The sequence below is a fragment of the Ictidomys tridecemlineatus genome, unplaced genomic scaffold, assembly GCF_052094955.1.
Source record: "Ictidomys tridecemlineatus isolate mIctTri1 unplaced genomic scaffold, mIctTri1.hap1 Scaffold_240, whole genome shotgun sequence".
NCBI lineage: Eukaryota > Metazoa > Chordata > Mammalia > Rodentia > Sciuridae > Ictidomys > Ictidomys tridecemlineatus.
Window position 1 is genome coordinate 203132 of NW_027522074.1, and position 16253 is coordinate 219384.

General features: G+C 35.5%; 1 protein-coding gene across 7 annotated transcripts in view; it reads right to left on the reverse strand.

Annotated features, from left to right (window-relative positions):
- Nucleotides 1-12169, reverse strand: part of LOC144373124 (uncharacterized) — a 59098-nt gene extending 46929 nt beyond the window's left edge. For 5 of the 7 annotated variants that reach the window (XM_078036244.1, XM_078036239.1, XM_078036243.1 and 2 more), the window contains exon 1: nt 11486-12010. The gene's annotated coding sequence lies outside the window, so the exon portion shown is untranslated. Of the gene's footprint in view, nt 1-11169; nt 11195-11485; nt 12011-12060 lie in introns of those variants that run through there. The other 2 variants (XM_078036238.1, XM_078036241.1) reach the window with 2 other exon arrangements.
- Nucleotides 12170-16253: the final 4084 nt, after the last annotated feature.

Consider the following 16253-nt stretch of genomic DNA (forward strand, 5'->3'; position numbering starts at 1 on the left):
TCTTTCACACATGTTGGTCTTACTATATACAACTGTATATATATTCTATACTAATGCATGGGATATGGTTTGCATAAATAAGAGAATGAGTCAAATATTTTATATTTTGTCACAGAATTGACATTTTGAATCATTAGAAAAACAAAATGCTCCAAAAGTTCCATTAAAAACTGCCAGAAAAATTCTAATTGGAAAGTTTTTCTTTTCAAATGAACATTTTTGTAGATAGGAATATATCCACCTTTATAGGGAAAATGACATGAAGCCTGAAATAATGGGAAAAAAGTACAGAAAAATTTAAGGACATGAAATTGACAGTGAAATATATATTCTATAAAATACAGTCTTAAATGGGGAAAATTTTAGGTACAGATCTATTCCAAAAAAAATTTAGACTATTTTACTAATTTTAAACTTTTATGAATTCTTTTTGGAAACTGCACAATCAGTTGTCAAAATCAGCTCAGAAAATCAACAGCCTGTAATGTGAATAATTTCAGTATAATTTCTAAAAACACAATCCAAATATCTTAATTTGTCGATATTGAGAAATGTCTTAGAGGAATTAGGCAAATTATTAAATACGGGCAGCCAAAAAAATATATAAAAGAGATATGTTTGACAATTTTTTTCAAGATACAGTTGAACTAACTTATTGGTAAGCCTTGATTGTGGGAAACATAGTATTAGTGACTTTAAAAGAACACTAAAATGAACTCAAAGCTCAAAATGGATAAAACTGCTAATTATAAATCACTGTCAGACATTACTGGTATTTATCTCTCTTACTTATTTTCTGTCACTTTACTCATACAAAGTAAGCATTTGTATTTCTAATATCACATAAATATTTCCAATATTTGCTTTCTGCTTTAGTATAGTTTGGAAGAAAAAAAATGGAAAAGATTGCAACACTGTACTTCTGTTAAACAGTGCACCCTTGTAGTTTATTTTGCATCACAGACAATGAAAATCATAGGACATAAGTGTATCTAAAATTCTTTGCATACTTAAGAACAGATTTGTACAAATATTTTTTCTTCCAGTTACATTTTCCCCAACATGCCTATACTTTCAATCACATAAAATAGTGACTTGTTAAAATTCAAAGTTCAGCCAGGAGTGGTGGCATCTGTAATCCTAGTAACTCAGGGGGCTGAGGCAGGAGAATTGCAAGTTCAAGACCAGCCTCAGCAAGTAATCAGTAAACTAAGTAATTGATATGCTTTGCTGAATTTTCTGAATGTCTGTATATAAGTAATGTCAATCCAATGGTTAATTATATTTATATGCACAGTGTAATATATAATATAATGTTTTAGGTGTTCATCCTTGATTTTTAAATATAAGGTTGTCATAATTCTGGATTTTCTATAAAAGCCTAAGAAAACATTTCTAAAAGCCACGTGGTCCAGTTACCATAAAACTAAATATAAGCAACCTATGTTATCCAAGTGTTTCAGAAAATTCAACAAATACAAAACTGAAATAAATACTAAAATTTTGTGATATGACAAATTCTCATTGTATATAATATACTTGGATATGTGGAAGCTCTACTTATTAATGTTTGTCAATTCTCTGTACTATACCACCAATTCTCTTGAATACCTACAGTGTTATAGGATTTTGCTGGAGAATACAATTCCTGCCCTATAGCTGGAAGAGGACAAAAGGAAAATTTAACAGAGCTTTATGCTTTAAACAATAACAATTTAACCCTAATATTTATCTTTAGATGACAGGGTAAGTAAATCCTGTTATATCCATCAATGTAATATTATTCAATCTTTAAACAAGGGAAGCCCTCTATGTTCTAATAAGGATATCCAAAATGAATCATTAAGTACCAAAAGTGAGGAATAACATGGTATAGGTAGCACATGACCATGGGAAAAGAACAATAGGTAGTATGAGTATTGACTTGAATTTGCATACATTCATTAGCTCTTGAAAGGGACTTGAACTGTCAATATTGGTTGCCTTGGGCAGAAGAATTTAGTTGAGAACAAAGCAGAAAATGATGATTCTCACTGTATTCCCCTTTTTATCTTTAGCATTATGTAATATATGAACATGCTACCTAAACATATACATAAAAAAATAAAAAGGCACAGGGAGACATGTTAAGAGAAAGTAAAAAGTATTCTATGATAAAATCTGAAAAAAAAATTCTTCATTAAGTTAAAAAAAAAAAAACCAGGATCCACTGAATGGGATAGTAGGAATGAATGTAAGGAAAAGGCACTGAGATGCCTAGGCAACCAAGAATTCATGTGTGTGCATACATGCACTTTTGTACCTGCAATCGGGCCATTCAATTATGAAAGGAAAGGAAGCAGGATTTCACATGAGAGACAGTAAGTCAAATCTTGTGGTCATAGTTAAAATCATCCTGAAAATGATGAGGATTAAAAGTTTAAAAGTTATGATCAGTCTGTAAAGAAACTTGAGACCCAGAAAATCAATCACAGCAAACTGAGGTTTCTGAACTAGGAAGTGATAATTAACAAATAGAAATGTGGCAGCTTGCTCCATTTAGAGCATCCTGAGGATAAGTTCAATACTATTTCTCACTTTACTCTGCCTGTATTTTCCTAAGAATGACTTCAGCAAAGGAAATGGAAGACATTATGAAGGGTGACTATGTGAAGAATTGGTTTCTAAGTAGATGTGAAAGAATAAGGAAAAAACTAAAAAATGATCTTTAGCTTTTCAGTCTAGGAGGGAAAAAATGATTTTGGTTTTAAATATGTTGATTTATAGGTGTAATGAGTCACTAAGTAACAGTGAGGTCAAGGTACAACCAGAAGAATACCAGGATTGGAGTTACAATTGGAATTACTGATATATTGGTTTCCTATAACTGCTATAACAAATTACCATGACTGAGTAGCTTAGATCAACCCAAAGTTCTTCTTTCATGGTTTCTAAGGCCAGAAATCTGAAATCAAGGAAATCAAGGTATTGGAAAGGCCATGATCCCATGGCTTCTGCTGGCTGCTGGTGCTCCTTAGCTGCATGCAGCAGCATGACATCACCTTTGCTTTGTCTTCACCTTATGTGCCCTCTCTGTGGACTCATCATTGGCATACTCACCAGTGGATTTGGGTCTAACTTAAAATTAAGATGCTCTCATCTCTACACCCATAAGTACATACACAAAACACTAGTTTTAAATATGACTTCATTTATTTAAGACCTGGACCTAGGGGAAGACTATTAAAATCACATAGTGAAAATTATCAGCCCATGGATTTAACAAAAGAACAGATGTGCTGCCTCTTAAAGAGTAGAGTGAACATAGTGAATCATGAATTCAGGTATCTCCAATTCAGACAATGGGTAAAAGAGTGACAACAAGGAAAATAAAAATAGGATGTGGTTAAAGTATAAGAAGTTGGTTCCTAGCAGGGTACCATGGTATACACCTGTAATCCCAGGGACTCAGGCAGGAAGACTGCAAGTCCAAAGCCAGCCTCAACAACTTAGCGAGACTCTGTCTCAAAATTAAAAATAAAAGACCTTTTGATGTTGCTCAGTGATAAAGCATCACTGGTTCAATCCCCATCTAAAAAAAACAACAACAAAAACTGACTCCTCCTGGATCTGTGCAAGGTACGGAGGTACACAGTGAGATGCAGCAGAAGATAAAAAATCAGGACCAAAGGGTGACTATTCACATCAAATATGGCCAGGAATGTAAGGAAAAGGCACTAAGATGCCTAGGTAAACCAAGAATTCACGTGTGTGCATACATGCACTTTTGTAATGAATAAATAAAAAATGGTTCTTCAGCTTCTCTAGGGAAAAACAAATAAAATTCTGGGTTCTGCTGAACAATACACCAAAGAACTATCCAGATGTCCAGATCAAAAGAAAAAATAATCAAAAATTGTATAAAGATGTGTAGTTTGCCAAAGGCAACATACTAAAAAAAGATTACTTAACAGAGGGCACCAAGTGGTCATAGAGCAGAGGGCGAGAATCAAAAGAAATAGCTTTCAGTAAGGTCACTGGTAGCACAGTCCAGAATTTTAAGAGACAACCTAGACCTCCTGGGGATCCAAGTACTAAGGAACTTCACTGGAATGGATTAAATGAGGAAATCCAGAAGAAAGATTTATAAGCAGGGGCTATGATGATTTCTATATACAGAAAAAGATGCTTTGGTAACTACTTGAGAGTATAATAACTTACACACTTAGGATGTAATTTTAGGGTAAATACAAGTATAAAAAAACCCTGAAAATGCTTTTGCTATGAAGAAATGCAAAGAAGCTACAAGCACAAAATGAAGTCTCTGACCCTAACTTGGTTCTAGATTTCCTTGCTGGTTCAATCTGATCCTTGCACACACCCAGGCAAGCTATTGTATTCAGGAACTGAATCTCTGGACAGGGTCCTCCACCTGACCGATGGACTCCCACACTCATTTTAAGACTGAACTCAATGATCACCTTTTTTGCAAAGCTTCACTCAACTACCAAGCAGTAACTCTGGAAAAGTTTGTCAGAAAAATGACTCCATCACAGAAAAAAATTCCTGATTTATGAGATTTTACACCACAAACATTAAATTAGACGTCTTAATAGAAATAAGAGAGTTGATTTTCTAAGTAACAACTTCATTAAGCATTTCTTTAAAGAGGTGTTTCTATTCAAATTGCTATGTTCTAAAGACACACATGATAGTTTACAAAAAAACTATAATCAATTTTTTTAAATTAAGAAAGTACCCAAATGCATATTAGGTGATGGGTAGAGTTCATTTCTTGAGGCTAGAATTTACTAAATTTCTGAGGAGGAAATAAAATCCTTCAACCATATATGAGAAGACCACCTGTTGTATTGAATACTTCAAAATAAAAATTGCTCTCAAAGTCATTTAAATCATTGTGTGATTACAAGCAACATAATACATCATCTTATGTTTAATCACATTTACTTGAAAAATCATCTACCTTCCACATGAATAAAGCAAGAATGTTCAGATTGCTTAGTCATAAAAAGCTGTTTGCTAATAGATTCCCAAATTTAGGATTAAAGGGAACCAATAATAATTGGGGGAGTAAAAATAAGACAATAAAGAAAAAGAATAAAAATAAAACTTAAAGGAAAAGGTACACATAGAACAATGCTTTGAACATAAGAACACATAAAGGTAATCACAATATGTTCTATTAAAAGGCTCATTTTAAAAAATAGAGTATTGATTTTAGGTACACACCAGTATTTCCTCTGCAGAATCTCAAAATTAGGTAAAGAAGACATACAAATTAGAAGCCCATGAATTAGCACAAAGACTGTTGTTTAAAAACAGTTTCATTTGAAAATAAGCATTTTCATCTGTAATATATGCATTAAGTAAGACTTAATGTTTATAGACCAGCTATTTGCTTGAAAAAAAAGCTCCTTAAAATAGCAACTTATTCTTCATTGCATCAAACTACATATAATCTTTTCCCAGTACCAATTTTAGTTAAGTACTTATTCATGTTATTACATATTAATAACTGTTACTAACTTTCTTGGGGGTCTAAGTTACGTAACCTTGTCTCATCCTGTAAAATAAAACAAATCTACCCACCTTATCAGTCTCCTCCACACTTGTGGATTTCCCCACACAAGAAGCTGGCCTCTCCTGTATGTTTGTAAGGCCCTGAGGGGCACTCTGAGATGCTGCCATTGGAGGCAATGGAGCACGCCTCCTCTTGGGTGCATCCGATGGCAGGATGTTTGAAACATGTGGTTTGGAAATAGTATTGGACCTCAAAAAAGTTGGGTGGTGCTTATTTATTAGAGGGGTTGCAGGAGCACTTGCAGTCTTATAAGAAAAAGACAGTGTCTACATGCAATTTCAAGATAAAAACCACTTATTTTATACAAGAATAGAAAGGATCAATTAAACTAAAAGGTGGTTCTTTGAAAAGATAAACAAAATTGACAAATACTTAGCTACTAAAAAACCAAAAAAAAAAAGAAAAACCAAACAAAAAGAGATGAAAAAAGGATAATATGACACATATCACTGAAATTCATAGGATCATTAGCAATATTGAGTAAAACTATATACCAATACACTGGAAATTCTAGAAGAAATTAACAAATTTCTGGGCCCAGATGACCTACCATAATCGAACCAATAGGACATAAAAAAATCTAAATAGATCTATAATAAGCAATGAGATTGAAGCAGTAATAAATAGTTTCCCAACAAAAAAGTATAAGAACCAGACAGATTCATTGATGAATTTTTACCAGATTTTTAAAGAACGACCACCAATGCTCCTCAAACTATTCCATGAATTAAAATGGAAAGAAACCCTTTCAAACTCATTCTGCAATATATCACCCAGTTACCAAAACTTGATGAGGATACAACAACAACAAAAAACTATAGACCAATGTCCCTGATGAACATAGATAATATATATCCTCAATAAAATACTTTCAAATGGAATTCAACAGCACATTAAAAAGAGCATATATCATGATCAAGTTGGTTTCATTCCTAGGATGCAATGATGGCTCAATATATATGAATCAATAAATGTAATACAGCATACAGCACATAAATAGAATCAAGAATAAACATCACATGATCATCTCAATAGATGCAGAAAAAGTCCTTGGTAAAATTCAACAGTCCTTCATGATTAAGTTCTGAATAATTAGATATAGAAAGAAGATACCTTATTATGATAAAAGCTATATATGATAAAACTATATCCATCATCATTCTGAATGGGGAAAAACTGAAAGCATTTCCTCTAAAATCAGGAAATAGAGTATCTATTCTCAACCTTTTCATTCAGTACATTGCTTGAAATTTTAGCCAGAGCAATTAGGTAAGAAAAATATATAAAGTGATATAAATATGAGAGGAGGAAGTTGAATTATCCCTATTTGCAGATAATACAATTATATTCTGAGAAAATCCTGAAGATTCCACCAAAGGACTCAAACTGATAAATAAATTCAGCAAAGTAGTAGGGATACAATATCAATATACAAAAATCAATAGCTTTTCTATATATCAGTAATGAATGGACTGAGAAAGAAATCAGTGTTTCTTGAACAAGGAGTCGAAAGATTACTACAGTGAAAATTGGAAAGTAGTGAAGAAAGAGATTAGAGAGTAGAAGATGTAAAGATCCTCCATGTTCATGGATTGGAAGAATTAATATTGTTAAGACAGCCATAGTACTGAAAGTGATCTATGGATTCAATGCAATCACAATCAAAATACCAATGACATCTTTCACAGTTCTTCACAGAAATAGAAAAAAAACATCCTAAAATTCATCTGGAATGAACAAAGACCACAAATAATCAAAATCATTCTGAGCAAAAGGACTAAGGATGTAGGCATTGTAATCCTTTATTTTAAAATATACTATAGAGACCCTCATCAGTATACAAAATATGAAGATGTGAATTTGGTGTCAACATACCTTATATACAATCAAAAATATGATAAATTATGGTATAAAGGTGTATTAAGAATTGTAATGCTAAAATTAAATAAACAAATGACTAAACAAGCAAATAAATAAAGTATACTACAGAGCTATTTAATTAAAAAAAACCTGGTATAGACATAAAAACAGATATCCATGGATACAAAAAAAAGAATATAAAGAGGCTGGAGTTATGGCTTAGCATTTACTTGCCTAGCACAAATGTGAGGCCCTGGGTTTGATCCTCACTACCACATTAAAATAAAGGTATTATGTAAAACTACAACTAAAAAAATAAATATTAAAAAAAGAATATAAACATAAATAAGATATATCTCCCTATTTACAGATAATACAATTTTCATTACAATTTCTCTCTCTCTCTCTCTCTCTCTCTCTCTCTCTCTCTAAATATATATATATATAAATGAATTGAGGACCCAGAAATAAACCCATGTATCTTCAGACAGCTGATCTCAATAAAGTTCCAAAAGTCATATACTGGAGAAAAGCCTTTTCAACAAATGGTACTAAGACAACTGGATATCCACATGCAGATGACTGAAACTAGATTTCAATCACCCTGAAGAAAAATCAACTCAAAATGGATCAAAATCTTAATTTAAGACTTTGAAACTACTGGAAGAAAACATATAGGAAATACTTCAAAATACTGGAACATGCAATGATTTCCTGAATAGTACTTTGATATCTCAGGAAACAAAAGCAACAATTGACAAATAGGATTACAATAAATCAAAACTCTGCTGCACAGCAAAGGAAACCACCAAGAGAGTGAAGAGAAAATCTATAGAATGGGGAAAAATCTTTGCCAGCTATTCATCTGACAGAGAATTAATCTTCAGAAAGAACAAATATTCCAATCAGTAACTGGACCAATGATCTGAACAGACATTTCTCAAAAGAATACAAATACAAGACAACAAATATATGTAAAAATAATATCTTTAGCCTTAATAAATCACAAAAAACTACATGGAGATTCCTGTCACCCTATTCAGAATGGCTCTTGTCATATAAATAAACAAACCAAAGCAAAAGCAAAAAATAAAATAACAAATGCTAGTTGAAATGTGGAAAAAATATGAATCTGTATAAACTGTTGATGAAAATGTAAATTAGTATAGCTGGTATGGAAAACCGTTTACAGATTCTTCAAAAAACTAAAAATAGATTTACCATAAAATCCAACTAGAGCTGGGCATAGTGGTGCATACCTGTAATCCCAGCAGTTTGGGAGGCTGAAGTAGGAGCACCAAAAGTTCAAGGCCAGCCTCAGCAACTAAGCAAGGCCCTAGCAACTGAGTGAGACCCTGTCTCAAAGTAAAAATAAATAGGGGATGTCAATGGCTAAGTACCCCTGGCTTCAATCCCTAGTTCCCCCCTCCCCATCACCACTACCAAAAGAAAAAAAAAATCCAAATAGACCATTCCTTAGTGTTTTTTCAAAGGGTAAAAAGTGAGAAGGAGATGAATTGAAGTAGAAAAGAAATTATTGGGAAGGGGGAAGGATACTGGGGGGTGGGCAAAGAGCAAGAGAAAGTAGAATGGAGGGTAGACATGATCAAAATATGATACATGTATATATGGAAATGTCAGAGTATAACCCAATACTTTGTATAATATATATTGATAATAATAATAGTAATAAAAATGCACAAGATGATCTTGAAACAATTAAGAAAACTATGAAAATATATTGGAGTTTATGTTAGAAGGACTCAGGATGGTTTCTAATGCAAAAATCTGAACAAATTTGGTGTCATGACTCCATAATTGAAACAATCACATAAGTTTCATTCTGTGCTTTCATAATGATACTAAGAAAAGAACGCTTCATCATGTTCATGCTAGAGAACAACTCCATTATTTAAAAAAAAAACATCCAGTAAAGAGAAAGAAATTATCCCATTTTCATATGACCTTTTCTGACTGAATTTGATCTGGGGAGTCAAATTGCTGATATGAGTGCGTTTGTTTTATAGAAATATCTCAACAAACAGTTAAAAGTAATGTTTACATACACTCTTGTCCTTTATCAATTACTGTTTAAGATGCAGACAATAATTGTTGATGGCTAACATTAGAAAAGATGATAACATGTTACTGTCAGTTAATGGTAACACAAAAATAATACCTATGAAGTTTTCTTTCTTTTTTCTCTATTTTTTTGGAGGCAGAGTCTCCCTATGTTGTACAGGCTGACTCCTGGGCTCAACCAATCCTCGTACCTCAGCGTCCAGCGTAGCTGAAACTACAGGCGAGTTCCACCATGCCTGGCTACTATATTCTTGCCAGAGATGTGTCACTAAAACCTGATTAAGGCTCTAGATTTAATAGTCAAATTTCAGGAAATAGAGGGGACAAAGAAACATGTGACAAGGATACATTACCAAAATTTTGAGTAAGACAAACTATAAAACAAATGACCTGGTTTTGTCAACAAACCAATTGCAAATAAAAAAAAAATTAGGACAGGAATAAATTTCAAAAGCATTCTTTTACAAAAAAACAAGGGTTTTATAGCAAATCACAATGTAATTTCAATGACATTGAAAACAAAGCACTGTGTGTCAAAATTTGATATAGCTAAAGCAGAGTATAGAAAATATACATTCTTAAATGTTTATTTAAAATAAACGTTCAATAAATTAAATAAATCATGATAATGTAGGGACTTCTCTAGGAAGGCAAAGATAGTACCAATAAATACTAATGCAATATGTCTTGATAGCATTAAAGAAAAACTATATTCCACAAATTAAAACTCATATCTGATAATCCAAATATTAATTAAGTAGCATGCATTCTGCATGAAAAGCCTAACAATAGTAACAATTAATAATGATAAACAGGTGGATAGGACTTTATGTTTAAAGAATTTTTCATAGGCCCATTTTACTTCTTGGAACATCTTTTTGAAGGAGTTATCAACAGTTATAATTCTAAGCCCTTCTTATTTGAGTAATGCCAGCATTTACTCTATAGATATAAAGAAATATAAGCAATGTTATCACTCGAATTCACATCCAAGGAGCCAGGTGATCAGAGATTTGAATAAATTGCACAAAGATACACAGGTTATACATGGTAAAACTAAAACCAATATCTATTTAAAGACTTTCTGTAATACTTGTGGTTTTTCCTTTTTATGCCGCTATTTCATTTTAAGATAGAATCCCCTAATAGATAAATATATAAACATACACACAATTAAGTTTAGTTAGAAGAACAGGTGAAAAATTCATATGGCAGCACAATAAATAATATAACCAGAGTGCCAAGCATGGTGGCACATGCCTGCAATCCTAGCTATGGAGGAGGCTGAGGCAGGAGGATCACAAGTTCAAGGCCAACTTGGGCAATGTAGCAAGACCATGCCTCAAAATAAAGCAATTCTTACAAGGGCTGGGGATGTAGCTCAGTGAAGAGCACCCTTAAGTTCAATCCCTAATACTGGGAGAATATTTATTTATTTATCTGGAGAGTATTTCAAATAATGATTTTTCCAGACATCTTGTCATCCTGTGCACTAGTTAACCCATCTTCCCTAAAGTTCTAAGTAGGTATCACTACAAGTCAAAGTGAAACACTAAGACAAGTGAAAATTTGAGCCTATTTTAAAAAACAACTCTATACTATAGTTTTCAATGTTACCAAACAACCTAAGAGCTGAGGACACTTACAGCACTTTGGAATGACCTGTAGACACTGTAAAAAAAAAAAAAAAAAAAGCTTTCTTAATCTTATTCAGAGCATTCAGTCATCTGTAAAATCACATACTTCCACTGCTGGAAGGTGTAGTAGCAATCTATACATTCAACACCTTTAAAATGAGTTACAAAAGATTATGAAGTTTGCTTAGGGTTAAATACATACAGAGTAGCAAAGTTAGGAGCAGAAGCCAAGTACAAGTAACAGTGCTGTTTCTGGAAGGAACACAGAAACCATTTTTTTCCAATTTTTGTGCGTAAAGGCAGACGTGGGGGAGGGGGCGCTTACCTCCAGCCCTTCAAAAGGGACAAAGCTGGTCCTGGCAAACCCATCGATGATGTCCTCTTTGGCCAAGGTGGACTCGCTCCGCTTCCTCCGCGGGGGTCTGGGCAGGACCAGACGGAGGACAGGGGCTTCCCATTGTCTTCCTCCTAGGAGCCCGACGACAAAGCGAGCCAGGGCGCCTGAGTCCAGCCGGCCCCACCGCCCGACGAGCCAACTCCCAGACGGACCGGGAGCGCATCTCCCGGTCTCGCTGCGACCGTGACCGCAGCTTTTTGCAGAGTCCAAGGCCCCGATCCGGTCCATCCATGGCTCTGCCACGCCGGGGTCCCCGCGCTCACCGCCCAAGCGCCACAGACTCCAGCAGCGGTTGGTCCCAGAAAAAAATTGACACGGAGCTCTCCCTCCCGCCGCAGGGCGTCCCTCCGCCCCGCGCAGACGCTTACCGCCCGCACCCGCCGGCGAGCCCGCAAAGGTCGCAGCAAAGTGGGGGCGCGGAACTTCGCCCGCCCCTGCGCGGGAGAACGCCCCCGCCCCCGCCCCCGCCCCCGCCCCCGCCGCTGCTCACGCAGGAAACTCACCGCCCAGCCACAAGAGGTCCAAGCGGTGCAACCTGAGCCCAGGGCATGCGCGCTGGGGCAGCCGGGCCTGCGCAATGGGGGTAGCGGGGCGCCCCGCAGGAGGGGGGGCGGGGTCCGCGCGGGGGGCGGGGGGCGAGGGCCGCGCGGGGGGCGGGGGGGGGGTGCGAGGGCCGCGCGGGGGGGCGGGGGGCGCGCGGGGGGCGGGGGCCGCGGGGGGGGGCGGGGGCGGGGGGCGGTGGGCCAGGGCCGCGCGGGGCCTGCCCTCCAGAGCGCCCTGCCACGCGCCCCCGACCCCCCCGCACTAACCGTGGGTCTTTCTGGGACACTTGCTCCTCCACCCGCCTGAGGAGCCCCAAGGTGTTTCCCCCAGGGGACCCTTGGGGTCGGAGGAGGAGGCTCGGGGCCAGGACGGCCCCGGGCGCTCCGGCCTGGGCATGACCAGGCGCCGCAGAGGGAGCGGGCGTCAGGTCGCGCGAGGCCCCGCAGCGCTCCTGCAAACTTTTCCTCACATGGCGCCAGTGAGGGAGGCCGAGCCTCCACTTACAAATTAATCATACTCTTTCATGGGCTCCAGATTCTTTCTAAGTGTTGGCTTTGCTAAATACCCAATGAACTTAGCCTTTAGGATATTTACAATGGCTCTTAATGAACTTGTATTCCAAGTAAGCCTTTTCTCTATTTTTTTTCTTTTGAAGCGACAGCACATTCACAGAAAAGTTGCATAAATAACACATAAACTCCTATATATTTGGTCAGTAATTTGTTTTTAACATTTTGCCACAAACTTCATCATTCTTGTGCACCATTTTACTCCTTTTAAGAGTAGTTTTTGACACTTTCCAGTTCCTTGGAGAAGAACAGGAAATATTTCTGATTGCTTTTGAGATCATTTTTGGAATAAATGAAAAAATCAAATGTATCACAAATTATCAAATATTTGATATTTGATATTGACTCCTTTAATATTTCAGTGGTATATTTTAGAATAAGTATTTTCTTTCTTTCTTTTCTTCCTTCCTTACTTTCTTTTATCTTTTTTTTTTTGCAGAAGCTCAGTACAGTGATACATTTCAGGGAATTAGATATTGATAAAGATCTATTACCTAATCTACATTTCATATTCCAGTTCTGTCAGTATTCCCAGTAACATTTTTAGGATATTTTTCCCCATTATAAGATCTAGTCAGAATTTTACTACATTCTCCCATTTCAATTTGCAATATAAATACTTCTTCAGTATTTATCTTTCATGACTTATTCAAATAACTAAGGTCAAACACACTTAACTAGGTAAATCATTATTCATCCAACAAATTCACATGAATTTTTATCTGATTGCTCTATGCAGATTTAGTGAGATCTACCATGGTGGTCTCATAATATTACTTGTATTAACCACTTATATTGTAATTCAGTGTTCTTCATTAAAATGTAAACACCTTAAAATATAGTTTTTCTATTGATTTTTACTAGAGTTCCTACACATGGGAAGTACCCCCCCAAAAAAAACCTGGCAGAATTTACTAAAATAAATGACATATTTTATAAACACTTAAAAATTAGATATTAAACCAATAAAGATTACTATTTTATATTTCTCTGTCCATGTTCTCTCATGCATTATCTTATTAATCTTTATTACATCCCTGTAAGATAAGCCTTTTTATCATAAACATGGCACAAATAAAGGAAGTAAAGCACAGAGAAGTGAAGAATGTGCCTAAAAGGTTTAGGAGGTGTAACAATACACCTTCCCCTGAAGCTTTAAACTAGAGACCTCCTAAAAAAAGGAAACAATACTTTCTCTAAATTTGCTGAAGTCAGAGAGTACATATGTCTTTAGCAATGAAGGACAGAATGATATTTTCATGTGAATGTAAAATTATATCATAAAGAATTTGTGAATTGGGAAATGAGATTATTTTCTTCTTCCTATTAATGATTGAAGAATGTTTTTAAAACTAAAATTCATCTTTATAAAGAGTAGTTCATATGAATTAATATGAGGAAAAAATGAAAAACAAGATTTATAATCAACCATGTCCGAGGGGACCGATTTGTAAAGAGCAAAAAAGAAAAATGTTTTCTACAAAAAGAACTTTAAAATACTGCTATCACTAACAGCAATTCAGCAATATATTTGAAAATAAATTTTAGGCAACTGTGTATGTATGATATCTAACAATTTCTCATTATATAAATGTTTTTCCATCTGACCATATAATGTATGTGCTTTGGGGAAACAAAATTCAAAAACTATTTAAATACTAAGTTCACAAATAGATTTTTCTTGTCACTGAAGTAGATAGCCACTTTAAATTAAAACAGTGGCTTAAATCTACTCTGATATTGTGTTTTATATTCCTAAAGAAAGTGATAACCTTAAGTCACACTAGTCCAGCCTTATTTCTTATGATTCTCATTCCAAAGTATCAGGAAACTGAACTGATTTTGAATGAGTACTAATTAGTATTAAAATACTAAATAGTATCATGGAAATCATGTCTCCAATCCATGTCCTGAATGTATAAAGAATTTCTATTTATAAATTATTTAAAAATTCTGGTTAGAGAATGGGCACAGGACTTACAAAGATATTTTTTCAAAAAAAGGGCCAAAAAGGTACTCAACACCACTAATCCTTAGGGAATGATATGTGCAAGGTAGCCAAAAGGTGGAAGGAATCCCAAGAATTCGTCAATAGATGAGCAGATAAACAAAATGTGGTACATATATAAAAAAGAATATTGTCATCTCTCAAAGTTATGTATGTAAGCATCACTGATAATGGTGTTTGTTGTACTAAATTTTCTTCCAGTTTTCTGCATAAGATGTAATTTATTTTTTATGGTTGAAATTTTTTTTTGCTTTTATTATATTTTATTTTTCTGTGGTGCTGAGGATCAAACCCAGAGCCTCACACTTGCTAGGTGAGAACTCTACAAGTGAGCCACAACCCCAGCCCAACAATGTGTTTCTATTACTGATAAAACTTGCTATTATGAACATTCTTTTGTGTAAATTATTTTAACAATATTTATTGAACACCTACTATGTGCCAGGTACTGTGATTTTTTTTTGTCCTAAGTGGTTTTACATGACAGTAAAGCAGAATTCATTTTGACACAATGTACACAAATGGAGCATACATTCTCATTCCTCTGGTTGTACATGGTGCTGAGTCACACCAGTACTGTAATTATACATGTATATAAGCTAATAGTGTCTGTTTAATTGTAATGTCCTTCCCATCCTCAATGCCTCACCCTCCCCTCACTCTCCTTTGCACTATCCAAAGGCCCTTCATTCTTCCCTACCCCCACTCCCACTGTGGATCAGCATCTATTTATCAGAGAATACATTCAGCCTTTGGTTTCTTGGAATTGGTTTATATCATTTAGCATGATATTTTCTAGTTCCACCATTACACTTGCAAATGACATAATTTTATTCTTGTGCATGTCTCTTGGTATACTTATGCAGTTAATTACTCTGTAGTACATATTCAGGGATAAAAATGTTTTGTCATCAAGTATGTATATCTTCAAGTTTAAGAAATAATACTAAGCAGTTTTCCAAACTAGTACAGATTTCACTGCTACTAGAATACATAAAAGATCATGTTGCTCTTTATACATATTTTCAATTATTAAGTTCTGTCATATGTGTGTATGTAATGGTATCTTGTGGTTTTAATTTGTATTTCCTTGAGTAGTAATAATGAGCTTGAATATATGTTCACTGGCCATTTGGATAATCTTTTGTGGAGTTATTAAAATTTTTCCCGTTTTAAGTATTTTCTCTTGGCTTATCCTTCCATTTTACACTTCTATTTGTTTTTCAAATCTGCCATGCTTGAATTAAAACTAATGATATTCCATATTTATGCCAAGGATTACAGTTTTGTTGACTACACATGGATGGTTTCCTTGTAAAAATTATTTAAAACTTTAAAGTACCTAGTAAGAGAGAGTAACTGCTCTTTGCATCTGCCTTTGGAACTGGTTGACCAGTGTGTGGACACCACTGCACTGCAACACAGGACCTGGGACTGCCATTGGTCCTCATTCCCACTTGCCACACATACCCTTTAGGCCAGTTCCCACGGGGAGTCTCAGGACGGGAGAGTTAAGAGGTGCTGCTGGGTATGGCACCAGAGTCCTCCCGCTTCTGAAGGTCAGGCTTAGTTCCAG